Source organism: Anopheles ziemanni, chromosome 2, assembly GCF_943734765.1.
Source record: "Anopheles ziemanni chromosome 2, idAnoZiCoDA_A2_x.2, whole genome shotgun sequence".
In the NCBI taxonomy this organism is placed as follows: domain Eukaryota; kingdom Metazoa; phylum Arthropoda; class Insecta; order Diptera; family Culicidae; genus Anopheles; species Anopheles ziemanni.
In genome coordinates, this window is record NC_080705.1 from 65567771 (window position 1) to 65580782 (window position 13012).

General features: G+C 45.7%; 1 protein-coding gene across 1 annotated transcript in view; it reads right to left on the minus strand.

Annotated features, from left to right (window-relative positions):
- Positions 1-5662, minus strand: part of LOC131283541 (BMP-binding endothelial regulator protein) — a 70932-nt gene extending 65270 nt beyond the window's left edge. The window contains exon 1 of the mRNA XM_058312778.1: positions 5484-5662. The gene's annotated coding sequence lies outside the window, so the exon portion shown is untranslated. The remainder of the gene's footprint in view (positions 1-5483) is intronic.
- Between the last annotated feature and the right edge of the window lie 7350 nt (positions 5663-13012).

Sequence of the window (13012 nt, forward strand, 5' to 3'; positions counted from 1 at the left end):
CGCCCAATGTCCCTTAACGGTGTTCGCGCCATGGCGCTAAGCCGTGTTCCCCGGAACGGGTGAATCATCGGTATTTACACGAAAAATACATACATATAAGTTTTTTTTTTTTGCTTTCATCCCCTTCATCGTTCGAGTTCCAATACGCGCGGATACGCCGCATGGAGCACGAGGATGAACTCGCATCCGAAGATGAGCCCGCGAACCGCAACCTCCATCGCGTTTCTCGCGGGTCTCTCGTTGTTCGTTACGAGGAGCTCACTCTCCGAAGAGTTTGCAAGTTCGCGTTTGGGGGACCCAACCCTCCGCTATTCCGATGGAGCGCGCGCAAATCGTTATGGCAACGTGAGCCGACACGCGTGGCGGCGATTAGGCCACAAACACACGAAACGGCACGAGATAAATAAAAACATACAACACAAGTGATTCACCACTTGGCGGTTTTGGCAGCGGCATCCCTTCTTGTAACGACAGGAGCACAAGTAGACTAAAAGAGAAAAAAAGTAAAGGAATATTAATCTGCCTCAACTGCCAAAATTTCCCATGCACGCGAGAAGCGCAAATCGTCAAACTGCTACCGTGCGCTAATCAGCTGGTTTGGGTTTAAACTTTTTTTCATCACCAAAGCTATACATCACTCCCCACTGACATTGAGATTAATTCGCACTTCGAAAACAACAACGAGACAATCCGGCATACCACAACCTTACTGAATTGAAATTTGGATGATGAATTTTGCTCCGCTCTACTTGAAAAGAGAGCAGCGCTTGCCCTTGACCTAAAGTTACATATTTTCTAACATAATCCGTCTTGTTGTAAGGCGATCAAACATTTTGCCCACATGATACATGTTGTTTTTGGCAATTATGTCATGATATTTGTAGAGGAAAATGTTATTATTTTTATCCAACAGCAAGTAAAGCAACTTTAAAAACTGATTGTCATTTGTGTTTAAATTAGCTTGAATTTCTTTTAATTTATTTAAATTTCTTTTAATTTTTAAAATAATTAGTATGTACATAATTAGCTTGAGTTTTTAACATATTGGTTAATTCTTTTATGGTGCATTTAATGTTCAAACGGATAGGAATTAGGGTTTCATGTGGAAAAAATTGCTGACGAACATAATTTGAAGTTAAATTTGGTTCTTTTTGATTCAACATGATTTACACATGTAAACATGCTGACATAAATATAAAACATGGAAACAACCTGTTTTTCAGAGGCAGTAGTTAAATCGGTGGATTTCACTTGAAAAATGCATTATTTTTAGAGAACTTACATAAGTTGTGATTTATGTTCATGCAAAATGCTACTGACGTGTTTAAGGTTAAGGATTGTTGTACCATAAACGTGATTGCATTATCATCAATTGAGCTTTACATAACTTTCCATCGCTTGGGCCATAAATCATGTTGTCCCCCAACATTGATCGCTGGCAATGATAGTAGATAGCAATAACAATAAGCTAGAATATCACCATCAACTGCAAACAATGCAAGTGCCGCCCTGCAACGATGCAGCAAATGTTTTGGAGCGAATGTTTGCAAATATTCAGGAGTGTGCCGGTCGAGCGGCAAATCTGTTATTAAAACACTTGAAAAGCTATAAAATTTGCTTGCCGAGTCCGGACAAGGACACCGATTAATTTGCTGTACGTGCGCGTCCTATAAGCAAAGGTTGATAGTTCAGCCACAGCTCCGGGCTATGTGAGGATGTGTTGCTCGTCATCGATCGGAACGGATGAGACCGCGCGGACTTTATCAGCGTGAGCCGACTTTCTGCCGGGTGACAACAAAGCCATCGCCGGGACAGGCAATAATTGTGACCCCTGCTGCACTGGGTGTGCGCCAATCGGGTTGTTCGGTCTGCGCGCCGCACGGAAGAAGATTCGCCGATGCACATAAAACTGCAGCGTACATCTTGCATCCACCGCTCGAGCCCTTTGCGCCCGCGCACTCAGGTTCGATGGCTGATTATAAAACAAAAGTGGCATAAAATCTTCCCGCGCCGCGCGGAGACTGTTTGTCTTGCTGGGTACGAAAGTACACCGGGTCGTGTCCGACGCGTGCAGGCAATCAAACTGCGCACCGCAGGCTATTACGGCATCCCCATGAGCTGGCCCGAATGCACCGGTCAGCCCCAATTAGCCAGCTGCGGACCCGAACTGGCAAGGTAAATAAATAGTTAAATATTATTTCTGATGTTCCTGCTCGGAGCCTTGAGCGGTCGTTTCAAACCAGTTGATCCGGATCCATGTGGAAGCTGTTGTGCGGTTTTCGAGCGCTTCCAGCCGGTGGACATAAACTTTATTCACCCTGCGAAGATTTCGTTTCGTCTCAACGGGAGGAAGCTGGCCACACGGCTGACGTCCAAAGGTATCCCACTCGCTCCAAACGCGGTGCTTTATTTGTAAAGTCAGCTTTATTATGCGGCCCCCAGGATAAATAATCCAACGCGCCAAAATCAAAGCGCTGCGTACAATACAAAAGTGTTGTAACGTTGTACCAACGGATTGATATACAGGGAAATCCCCCGTTTCACTCATAATTAAATTTACAATACTCGTACCCGAACACTTGTACGAACCTACCCAAACGACAGGATTACGCGCTGCAGTACATGCATTAGTACAAATGAGGAACATGCAACAGTCCGTTTGCAGTACAGTTTGCGCCTTATTCTGCCTTGCTCAGTGGCAATGTTCGAGCGGGGGAAGTGAATAATAAATTTTTACCCAACGTGTACCCAACATTTCACGAGCCGTTGTCGTTTTTCGGCGCACAATTATATTTCACCTCGACAGCATAACATGAAAATGGGAAAAGATGTTGACCGCATTCGGCAGTATGTTGCAATTTTCACCATCGGCACTTATTTTTGTCTTTTTTTGAAATATATTTTGTCCTATTTTGAAATTTGTCATCAGAAATACTGTGTTCATAGTATATTTGATTTTCTCGTTATACACATGGAATTTCAATGATTTTTTTTTGTTTTGTTTAATTTCACACGGTTTCAAAAGTAAAAGGTGCATATCGCTCCCAAAGAAAGCAATTAAAATTTTACTTTTGATATCCCCAAAATAACATACTAAACCTTTTAATCCGACTCAAAAGTCGGGCACATGCTGTAACACCAGCAGTTTTACGTGGGCAGCTTTCCACGAGCAATCACGTCGCCCATAGCAAAACTCGACCAAAGTCTTAAGCGCAAACGCCGCGTAATTTGCTGCCACAGGTATGAGGTCGTAAGGCACACTGCTCCCGGAGGGGAAAGTCGTAAGTAAGTAAGTGATCATATCACCCTCGAGCTGAACACGACTGACGCCGTGGCCGTGCAGTTTGCAAGTGCACGGAAAACAACGGCCCAGCGTCTGCAGGCCGGCGGTTGGTCGGCGACGAGGAGGTGCTAATTTATTTATCTCGCCCTTTTCAAATAACCCATAATTGCAAACCGATCGCAATCTGATCGCAATCGGACCGAACCCGGTGCCATGGGGTCGCTCGGAAAGGCTTTCTCTGTGCCCACTTCGTGTTCCGGTGCTGCGTAGGCGGGATCGGTAAACACACATTCCAGCCGGGTTCGGTTTGAGTGCGTCCGAAACCTATCCGCACCCTGGAAAAACCCTGCCCCGGGGGCAAGCTTAGAAGTATAGGAAGAGATGGAAAAATGTGCCCCCAATCCGACGCAATTGCCCGGGAAGTTCGCACCGGCAACAGCTTATTTGATATCCGATTTTCGTCCATGGACGCCCATTTCTAACGCCCCCACCGTGAGGTCTGTATCAACTGTATTCATAATGACACCGAATCACGCTTGTTTCGAATCAACGATTTGATGAACATGTGGTCTCCTTTTATGTCACTATTTAAGATGCAAAGGACACTCGAGCAGCGAGTAGGGAGCGCGGGAGAGACCGCATGTTTTATGGAGCACACATTCACTAAATTCCCCGGAGCAAACATGGAGAAGCAGCGTGTGCAATTTTATGTGAAGGGAGCAAACATTTTTCATTTCCATCACGTCACTTCCATCATGGGCCCCCGTTCGGGACCGATGATTGTGCCAGGTCGGGTTGATTGGCATGTACCATTTCATTTGTGTCATATTTTGGTGAACGAAGTGATTCGTGATTGAAATGACAATAATTGGCACTTTCATCTGTTCAATCATGGAAGGGAAACGAATATTTGTCGCGTCTTTCTTTCGATTACTTTTAAAACAAATGGATGTTTAAAGCGTTTCCTAGAATTAACTTAATGAAAAATAATGGAAAAACGTGGTTACAATATAAAATAATTTGGAAGCTTTGTAAACCACAATCCTGTTAGCTATTATGCGAAAAAGCTTAAACATCTTTTTTCCCCGTATAACGACGCTTCCTTAAAATTCAAAGCTTCACCTTTTTGCGGTAACATCTGGCACGCCATCAGAGCAACGGGAACAACGCGAAGCGCTCTACAAATGTATACAATTTTCCATAAAAGTGCATCCAAGCGCCAGTCCCGCCTCTCCCCGGGGGGAGCATGTGGCACAAAAAGTGTGGCTCGCGCCAACCTCCTCCATTGCATTGTGCGACACGCACGGGCGCTTATGTTTCCTCCCAATGGAAGGTGCACGCGCACGCGTGTCCTGGCACACATACGCGCACGCACACGGGCAGCTCCAAAAAAGGCTAATTGTTTCAAATTCAACAAGTCACCTGACTACGGTACCGATTTGTTCTTCGCGTCGTTCTTTCGTCGCCGGAGCACGCGCGCTCGCAACCGATCCAGTTCGGACCAAAAAATGGCAACATGCTGCGATACTGGTTCTGGTTTGCGGGATGAGCGTCGCATTCCCGGGCGCTTGCCACACCGAGACAGAGGTACCCGATCCCGAAAGGATGACGCGAACGCTGGGAGCACACGTTCCGGTGTTGCGCCAGTTTAAGAGGGAGAAAGAGAGTTCGTATCGATTCACGTACCAGAGGAAGTGTACGGATGGTTCCAGAATTGGGCAAAATATCTGTCCCCCGCTTCGGGCCGATCCTTTAGCCCTGCGCCTACGACTCCGAAGACCATTTGTGGCGTAGCGCCACTGCGACAAATATGGTACCGAGACACACTGTCGGCTGTGGCGCGTCGCTGTAATTTAAGTGCTGAACAGTTTTTGTTATAATTTCTCTCATTTCCATCAAACTTAGTCCTGGTCTCGAGGGAACGAAGCCATGTACCGTACATTATCCGTGTTTTGCTTTTGGTTTTGTTGATGCACTTTTAACATACCGGTTTTTTAAGGTTCTCTCAAACTTGTTCTTCTGGCGTCGTATTGTTGTCCACATAAAGAGCCCAATCGGCTAGTTGATTCAAATATTTTACCCAGCAGATCACAATAAATTGCATTCAAGTTTCTTTAAAAGCTCTTTTGAGTTTGCAACAAAATATATCTTAAAAAAAACAAAAGCAAAATTGTATTTACAACTCAAAGGCACCACTTACCTCAAACACCGCCGACAGTATCGATTTCGATGATCAAATCCGGCTCCGATCTTCGATTTTACCGCCAGTCGTTATGCTACCTATCCGTTCCCCCGGGGTTCCGTGATGCCGAACCCGTCTGCCTTCAGACATCGTAATCTAGGGAACACGGATTAGTGGTCAGTTTATCCGTAGCGATGACACCACTAGAGAGCGAAAAAAAAAAAAGAAAGAAAGAAAGACGATTTCATATCTTTCCCAATTGGTTGGTCGATAGCCTGCTGGGTTTATCGCTATGCTGGCTCCAAAAACAGGTGGAAATAGAGATGAAAGAGAATCAAAAGAATGCAGTTACCTACAAGACCGCGGGTCATCGGTGTCACATTAGCAAGCTAAGCACGCGTCACTCGGATGATGATGATGATGATGATGCTGTATGGTGTTGTATAGTCGAGCGTGCCCGGTGACAGATGGGTGCACCGAGTGAAGACGGGGCGGGCACCGTAGTGGACAGTCATCCGAGTTGGAAACAAATACCCGCGCCGGGCTGGGACGATCCGGAGGAGCGCGGGTGTGTTGGAATTGGATGGAGCGCGAATTTCGATCAAAATGCAATGGCGAGCCGGGCACGAGCGGGCTCCCGCTGGCATGTCGCGGAAAAGTAAACACAAAACCGGTACCAAGCTCGTGTGCAAGCATCACCAGCGAACACTGACCGTCGATCTCGAGGAGATGTTCCAGATTGTTTTTTTTTTGCCGCTCTCTCACTCTTCTTTTTCCGTTCGGTTTTGTTCTACTTGTTAACCAGGCGTGCCGGTTGCATTCGATAGAGCGAGTGGCAGCGAGATGACCGGCCGTGGTTGAATTTGCCTTCCTGTCCATCGTCACCGCGATCTCGATTGGTACGAGTCACATCATCCGGAAAGAAGCTAGTACGCTTGGACACCATCGACACACAAAACGCTCCACGGGTAGACTGGTACGATCATCTAACCATCTGCTGGATGCTGCTGCTGCTGCTTCTATTACTACTACTACTACTACTACTGCTACTGTTGATACTACTGTCACTGCGTTCCACCGAAATGCCATCCCGGTGCCGTTTTGGGTTCGTTCGTTCGAAACGGGACACCGTGATCACGCATTCCCTCCGGGGAAGTGGACTTTCGCTGCTGGATACTGCTACTGCGCAGCCTACTACCGCTTACTGTCACTTTGCTCCACTCCACACAGCACAAGCGCACACCAGTGTATCTATCGTTGCCATGGCAATGGCTTGACAGCGAGGACAGGCGCGCTTGATCAATGTGCACATTCAATTGCGACATTCTCTTCCGTCAGCCGGTGCCGTGCCGTTTCGCACCGGGTCGAGTCTGTAGGGATCCAGCAGCCAGCCTCCCCATCCCCCAGGGCGTCGTGCCGGGTGAAGTAGCCGGTCGATCGATCGAGCATCGAACATCCAGCTGGCCGGGGGAGCAAACGCTAAGTAAAAAGGGCAACACGGTTCGAAAGATGAACGCTTTCGAAACATGATTTATAGTGTTTGGGCTTTGCCTTTTCCCAGCCCTCTCCCTCTTTCCCGCTGTGTAACCCTTTTTTCTTCGCTCGATCAATTTACTCCACCCCGGGCCTCCTCGGGCCGCGGTTTCTCGCTGGCGTCCTCGTTTCGCTTCCATTTTCTGCAACCTGTCGTCTCAATGTGCGCATGGATGACTTTGTGTACGTGTGCCGACTGTTGGTGCACGAAACGATGCAGATTGCAGTTTTGCCACGTTTTGCGACGTTTGATGAATTCTGAGTTGATCTGCTTTCCAATTCTCTTGCACGCTTGAAACGAATAGCTCTCGATGACGAACAAATGCGATAAAATTTATCAATAACTTATGACCAATTATGGCAATCGACATGCTTTGTATGCAATGTGCCATGAAACTAAATTGTTTAAGATATAAAATCTATAAAAAGACCAATTTAGAATTACCAATTTCGATCAATTAATCAAAAGAGTCGCTTGCGGAAGTTCTAAGATCATTCTATATTATGATATAGTAAACAAGATAAAAAGCATGTATTTAAAAGCAAAACATGAAAAGAACACAAACGTTGAAAAGGAAAAAAAATATATAAGCTGACGAGAATTCCGTAAAAAACAATTTATTAAAATTATCTCACACAATAAACCCATAAACGGAGTTGGTAGCTTCCAATTGACACCAGAGTGCTTTTGAGTCAGATAAATAAGTGGTCCAATTTGGGGTGTGAATTGCTATTCTAAACAAACACACACAGCACGTGACTTTATGAGCCCATTTTCATCATCACGCTTCTTAGCAGCAGTAGGGCGGGCATTGTTCTAGGATAGGAGTAGGGTTAACGGTGCTATAAAACGTCTTTCGTCAAGGGCAAACCCTTAAATTCCATCCGGAGCCTTGACATCTGTAGTTTCAAAGCAATGTTTGCCGTACAACCTTGGGGAGTATTTTGAAAGAATAAACACCGATTATGATATAGAGAATGATGTGTTTTTGGGACTTCCGTATCGGGCAACAGTTTCTCAATGTGTTAATGTTCAATAATAGAGGAATCAAAGTGAAGCAACAGAGGATGGTATCACGAGCGTGCTGTATGCTACTGGTGCTGAACTTACCGCCCCTTGACACCACATTCCAGGGAAATCTGTATGCCATCAATTTCTGGGGGTGTAACTGACAAAATAAAAATTTTCTCTAACTGTTGAACGAAGTTCTTTTCGTTACCTCATTATTGCATTTTATACATTTGTATTAATTTTACCAACATTACGCAACCCGATAAGATAGTAAATATCCTGTTACCTGTTTCGATTCCGTTAAGGTCATCGGCCAGCCAGGTTTTCAATTCCAGTACGGGCAGTGTCAAAGATTACATCTCAATACGGAACCATTTTTGCTACTTTGCTTGTAGTCTTTGTTTCGTTCTACATTCCATTCGGCGGCGAGATTAGATAAGCAAATGCAAAAATAAACGTGCCGAATGACATTGGCGGGGAGTTGCGCCAGAGTTGCGTGTGGCCCCCGGTGAGGTCGAATCTAAAACCGTTTAAGCCTACACACCCCGGCCGCTCGTCGAAGACTGGCGGAGCGAACCCGTCGTGTCTGCTGGAACTGTGATGTTAATCCACCATCCACCCCGACGGTCCCCGAGCGGTCAGCCCAGGAATGGTGGGCAGAGGCAATGGTCATGGAAGGCAAACGAGAATGCGGCGGCATCAAAGTATCAAGTGTGTCTTCTAGCTAGGACCGCGGCCCGGTGCACGTGAGATCCAGGAGTCAAACAGTCCGCGGGGAGTCGTAGGTTATCGCGTGCGATTCGGCTTCTTACAACACGGCTTTAGACACGCCACCGACCTCTTGTCACCTTCCCATTTCTGCTCGGTTGGTGGGACGCAAAGAATCCAACGAGACAAGAGCACATTGGAATTTCGAAGTTAAAAATAGATCAAATTGAACTGGACGCATGGAAAGATGTGTTTTGGATGTGTTGTTTTTGTGGAATGAATTACTTTAATTACCTGCCAAGCACTTGAACCGTGTCAAACCGTGATGGACAATCCATCAATGAAATTTGTTTTTATTGAGAAAAATATTTTTATAAACCTTTTAATTTTTTTCAATAAAGGCTTGTCCTCTGTTTTTTTCAAATGCTTCGTTTTATGCATTTCTCTGCTTCGTTCTAGTGTACCATGTAAGACTCACGATTTCGTTCCGCTGGCTGAGTTATGAGCTTATGAGGTGCCAGCGTTACCAGGGACCCTTCGACCCCCACTCGACGCACCACCGAACGAACGCCACCCAATGGACTGATATACCTCCCATTGGCGAGAAACCTGCACTAGCAGCCACTGGGATGGAAAATATCAATTAAATAAAGCAAAATTATGAGCACAATAAATTAGATATTCTCACATCGATTATACATTCAAATGTCAATTAAATGCAATTACCGGACGAGACGTATTCATGTTATCTGCCAATATGTTGAACTCGTTTATCGTGCGGCCGGAGTGCTCTCCGCGGGCGACCCCCGAAGGCAATCATCACAAACCTCATCCCCAATGCGCCGAAGCTGCGTCAAGTGGCGGCTGCACCGGCTGCACTTTAGAAGGTTAAGCAGGCGGACGTTAAGCAGCGAGAGAAAACCAAGCGAGCAAACACCGGGCGCGCTTGAGATCGAGAAATGCAAATCGTGCCGCACCCTGCGGATTTATGGTACGCTCGGTGGACCGTACGAATGGAGGACAGCCCTTTGGGGATGTTAGGTTTGAAAATCATAAGAAAGAAAGAATAAAAAGGTGCGCACATAGACACGTCTATTTTTTCAACAGTCATCAGCCAAAGTACTTTAGGCCAACATCATCGGCGATGGTCAAAGGTAATGGTTTGTTTTGACTATATCGGGGCTTCTCCAACAACCACGACTACTAGCAAAACGTGCTTCTATAGGACTTGCTCGTTAAAGAAAGGCAAAATGTCAAGTTGCCGTTGACTTAATATGATTCTTCAACAGGTTCAAATTCAAAGGATCACGATTGGTAAGATGCAAGCTTCAACATTTCATAAGGTTGGATACATTTGTAGAATGGTCTTGTTTTCCGAGCTTGTTGTGAGTGTATATTGAATGAATAAAATGTTATAAATTCAAAAGGCATAATTTCAAGACCCACGACGGTTATAATTTTAGCAAAGTTAGTAAGAAAAGTCTGTCGTAAGAATTGATCCAACATATTGGAATAGGACCCATAACTATTATGTAATTTAAACAAAAGAGAAACGAAGCAAGAAAAATGTTCGAGATCCATTAACTTTCGACATCAACCTACGACCATTCAAAACGTGTGACACAGATGGGGTTTAAATTGTGTAATCCATAGTTTATATGCAAATGTGCATCAAACTTGAACTTATTTGTTTGTTGATTGCACCGCGTACTATATAGTTCATTCTCTATCTGCATTGATTTATTTATGCTTTGAATCGATAACACATTGTCCGGCAGCAAAGCGCCACCCTGGCTTCCAAATACCAGTAACGGCCATCAAACGCTTTATACTTAATTATTCAAGTGTTTTTAATACCTCACCTCACCTTGTCAGTATACTGGCGAACATAAATTCAACAATCTGAGGTGGAATTGGGATAGACACTTTGGAGTTGGCCAACGAAGTAGCAAGTAAAATGACCCGGCGCTGATTCGTGCCGGGAAGCTCCAAATTGAGAGTTTATGAGCTGTACGGCCGTACACTATTCACATACTTCAACGTGCGATTTTTATGTTGTGATACGGCAAGCTCGATACGTAGACGAAATTTTAATCACTATGAGGTTTGCCCCTCGCTTTGTGTCGTTTTGTTTTTATGCTTGCCAGTTGGCAGGTTGTTCGTTAAACAAGCAAAACAAAAAAGGAAATTTTCAACAGCGAGGTCCTCGGGTTGCTATGATTTGTGTCTACCTTCCCCTCCGGTGCGAACGTGCAGCAATGAAGGGCTTGGAAGTGGCCACTGCCTGCTTGATTGCACTCCATTAATTACCCGACGATGTAGGGAACACGGTGGCACGCTGCCCGGCCATCAAAAGGCCCGCGCAATGGTTTATGTCTGGCCGCGACGCGCGCGCTCGCTCCGTTACGGGAAAACCTTGCTAAAAGAAAACCAATTTATGTTGACCACGTGAGTGTCATATCAATACACCTTGGCGAGCAGCCGGCGAGGGCCAGCTCGTGCACGAATCCATGCGGGGGGACATACGCTGGTACGTCTCCGCATGAGGGCCAGTCTCCTCCCACAACAGGCCGAATTGTGGCGGGAAAAGCGTGCCTGCGAGCGCCATCGCGGTTTCGTTCTTTCTTCCCACTGCGACGCGACTGCGTTGATTGGTGGTGCGAAACGTACGGATGGAATTATTTATCTCAGGTACAGTAAATTTGATTGATTTGAATATAAAGATGTATACTAATCACCTGAACCGAACCGTGCTCGCTCGCGTACAGGCGGAACATCTCCAAGCGAAGCGGCAAACTACGAACCACCCGAAAGGCCAACCAACGAAAAAGGCTTGTGGAATTCCCAATTTCATTTCGGTTTTGTCTCCGGCTCGCCAATCCTGCGCCATTAGGCCAGGCCGCCGCCGCCGACAAAAAGACTTGTACGGAGTGAGACGAGATAGAACACGAACTCGAACTTGTTTGTGCGCGGATGCGAAACGTACAATTCGTTCGACTTTTTCCTTCAACTGCCATCGACGCCGAGGTTTTCGGGCGCATTCGTATGCAGATCTCGATGGCTCGATTATTAATATGATATTAAATTAGTGTCCAGTGCCGCCCGGCGAGCCGTGCCGCCGTTGGAGATGAAAGCGTCCATCATTCTATTATTGATTTTGATTGTGTTTTAAACGAAACGCAAGGTGGTGCGATCGGAATGCATAATTTCAGTCAGTTTGGTTTTTGAAAACAGTATGACAAACAAAATTAACCACAGCTACACATACGCTCTAAAGAGAGAGAGAGAGAGAAAGAGAGAGAGAAAGCACAAACGACAGTATAATTCACTGGTGGATTATTGATAGGAAAAATAAAAGGATTTAATAAATCAACGATTCATTAGATATTCTCAAACGACTGCACGTGGTGTATTTGAAAAATGCACACATTGAAACGTCCATACGTCAACTGCCAATTTCTAATTGAATATTAAAACAGCTAATAAACCGCCTGATCGGCACGATGGTAGACAAACAAGTGTTGATAAGAATAAAAACTAATCTCTTACCTGGTTCTCTAATTTACACACAAACGCGCCAATTATGCATGTAATAAATAATTAATGCACTCACTCAATCGACGAGGTTGGCGTCGCTCGGCCAAAGTTACGCAGTAGAGGTGGCTCCTCCCGGATCGGTAAGGATCGGTTTGCAAACCGAACGAATGTGGAAGAGCTGTAAAACATATACAACCCCGCACTCCCGTTGAATATGTATTACCAATTAGTTTTATGGGTCCGTGGGATCGGGAGTAATTTGAGAGCGAGTGATTAGTGAATTGGAAATCAAACCTCGGGACCGCTTCTTTTTAACGACCGAGCGAGGCTGAGATGGAAATGAGTTATAAAACGGCGCGACCGAGTGAGCCGTCAAATGGGGGGGAAAGAAAAATCGTACAAATTGTTACAGAAAATGCATTCCTGCATCATTCGGATGTCATGATTTATCGCGCCTGGCCGACGGGGAGTGCAATTTCCGGTGTTCCAACCCCTCAAATGGGTCCCGGTGCAGCGAGTCGCACGAAAAAATGAACCACTTAGGCAAAGTAGGTCCATATGGGCTTGCGGGAACCTGTCGGAGTTTGCTGGCTGGCCTCGGACATGGAAAAACGTCCATTTAATACACTGTTCCGCTCGAAAACACATCACACAACCTCGGAGGCCTTCGGAGGTTGAGGCGTTCGTGGTGCATTTTTCTGACAAGTGCACCGATCAGTGCATTTCGATCGGGCAGCGCGCGGGTCCCCTCCCATGC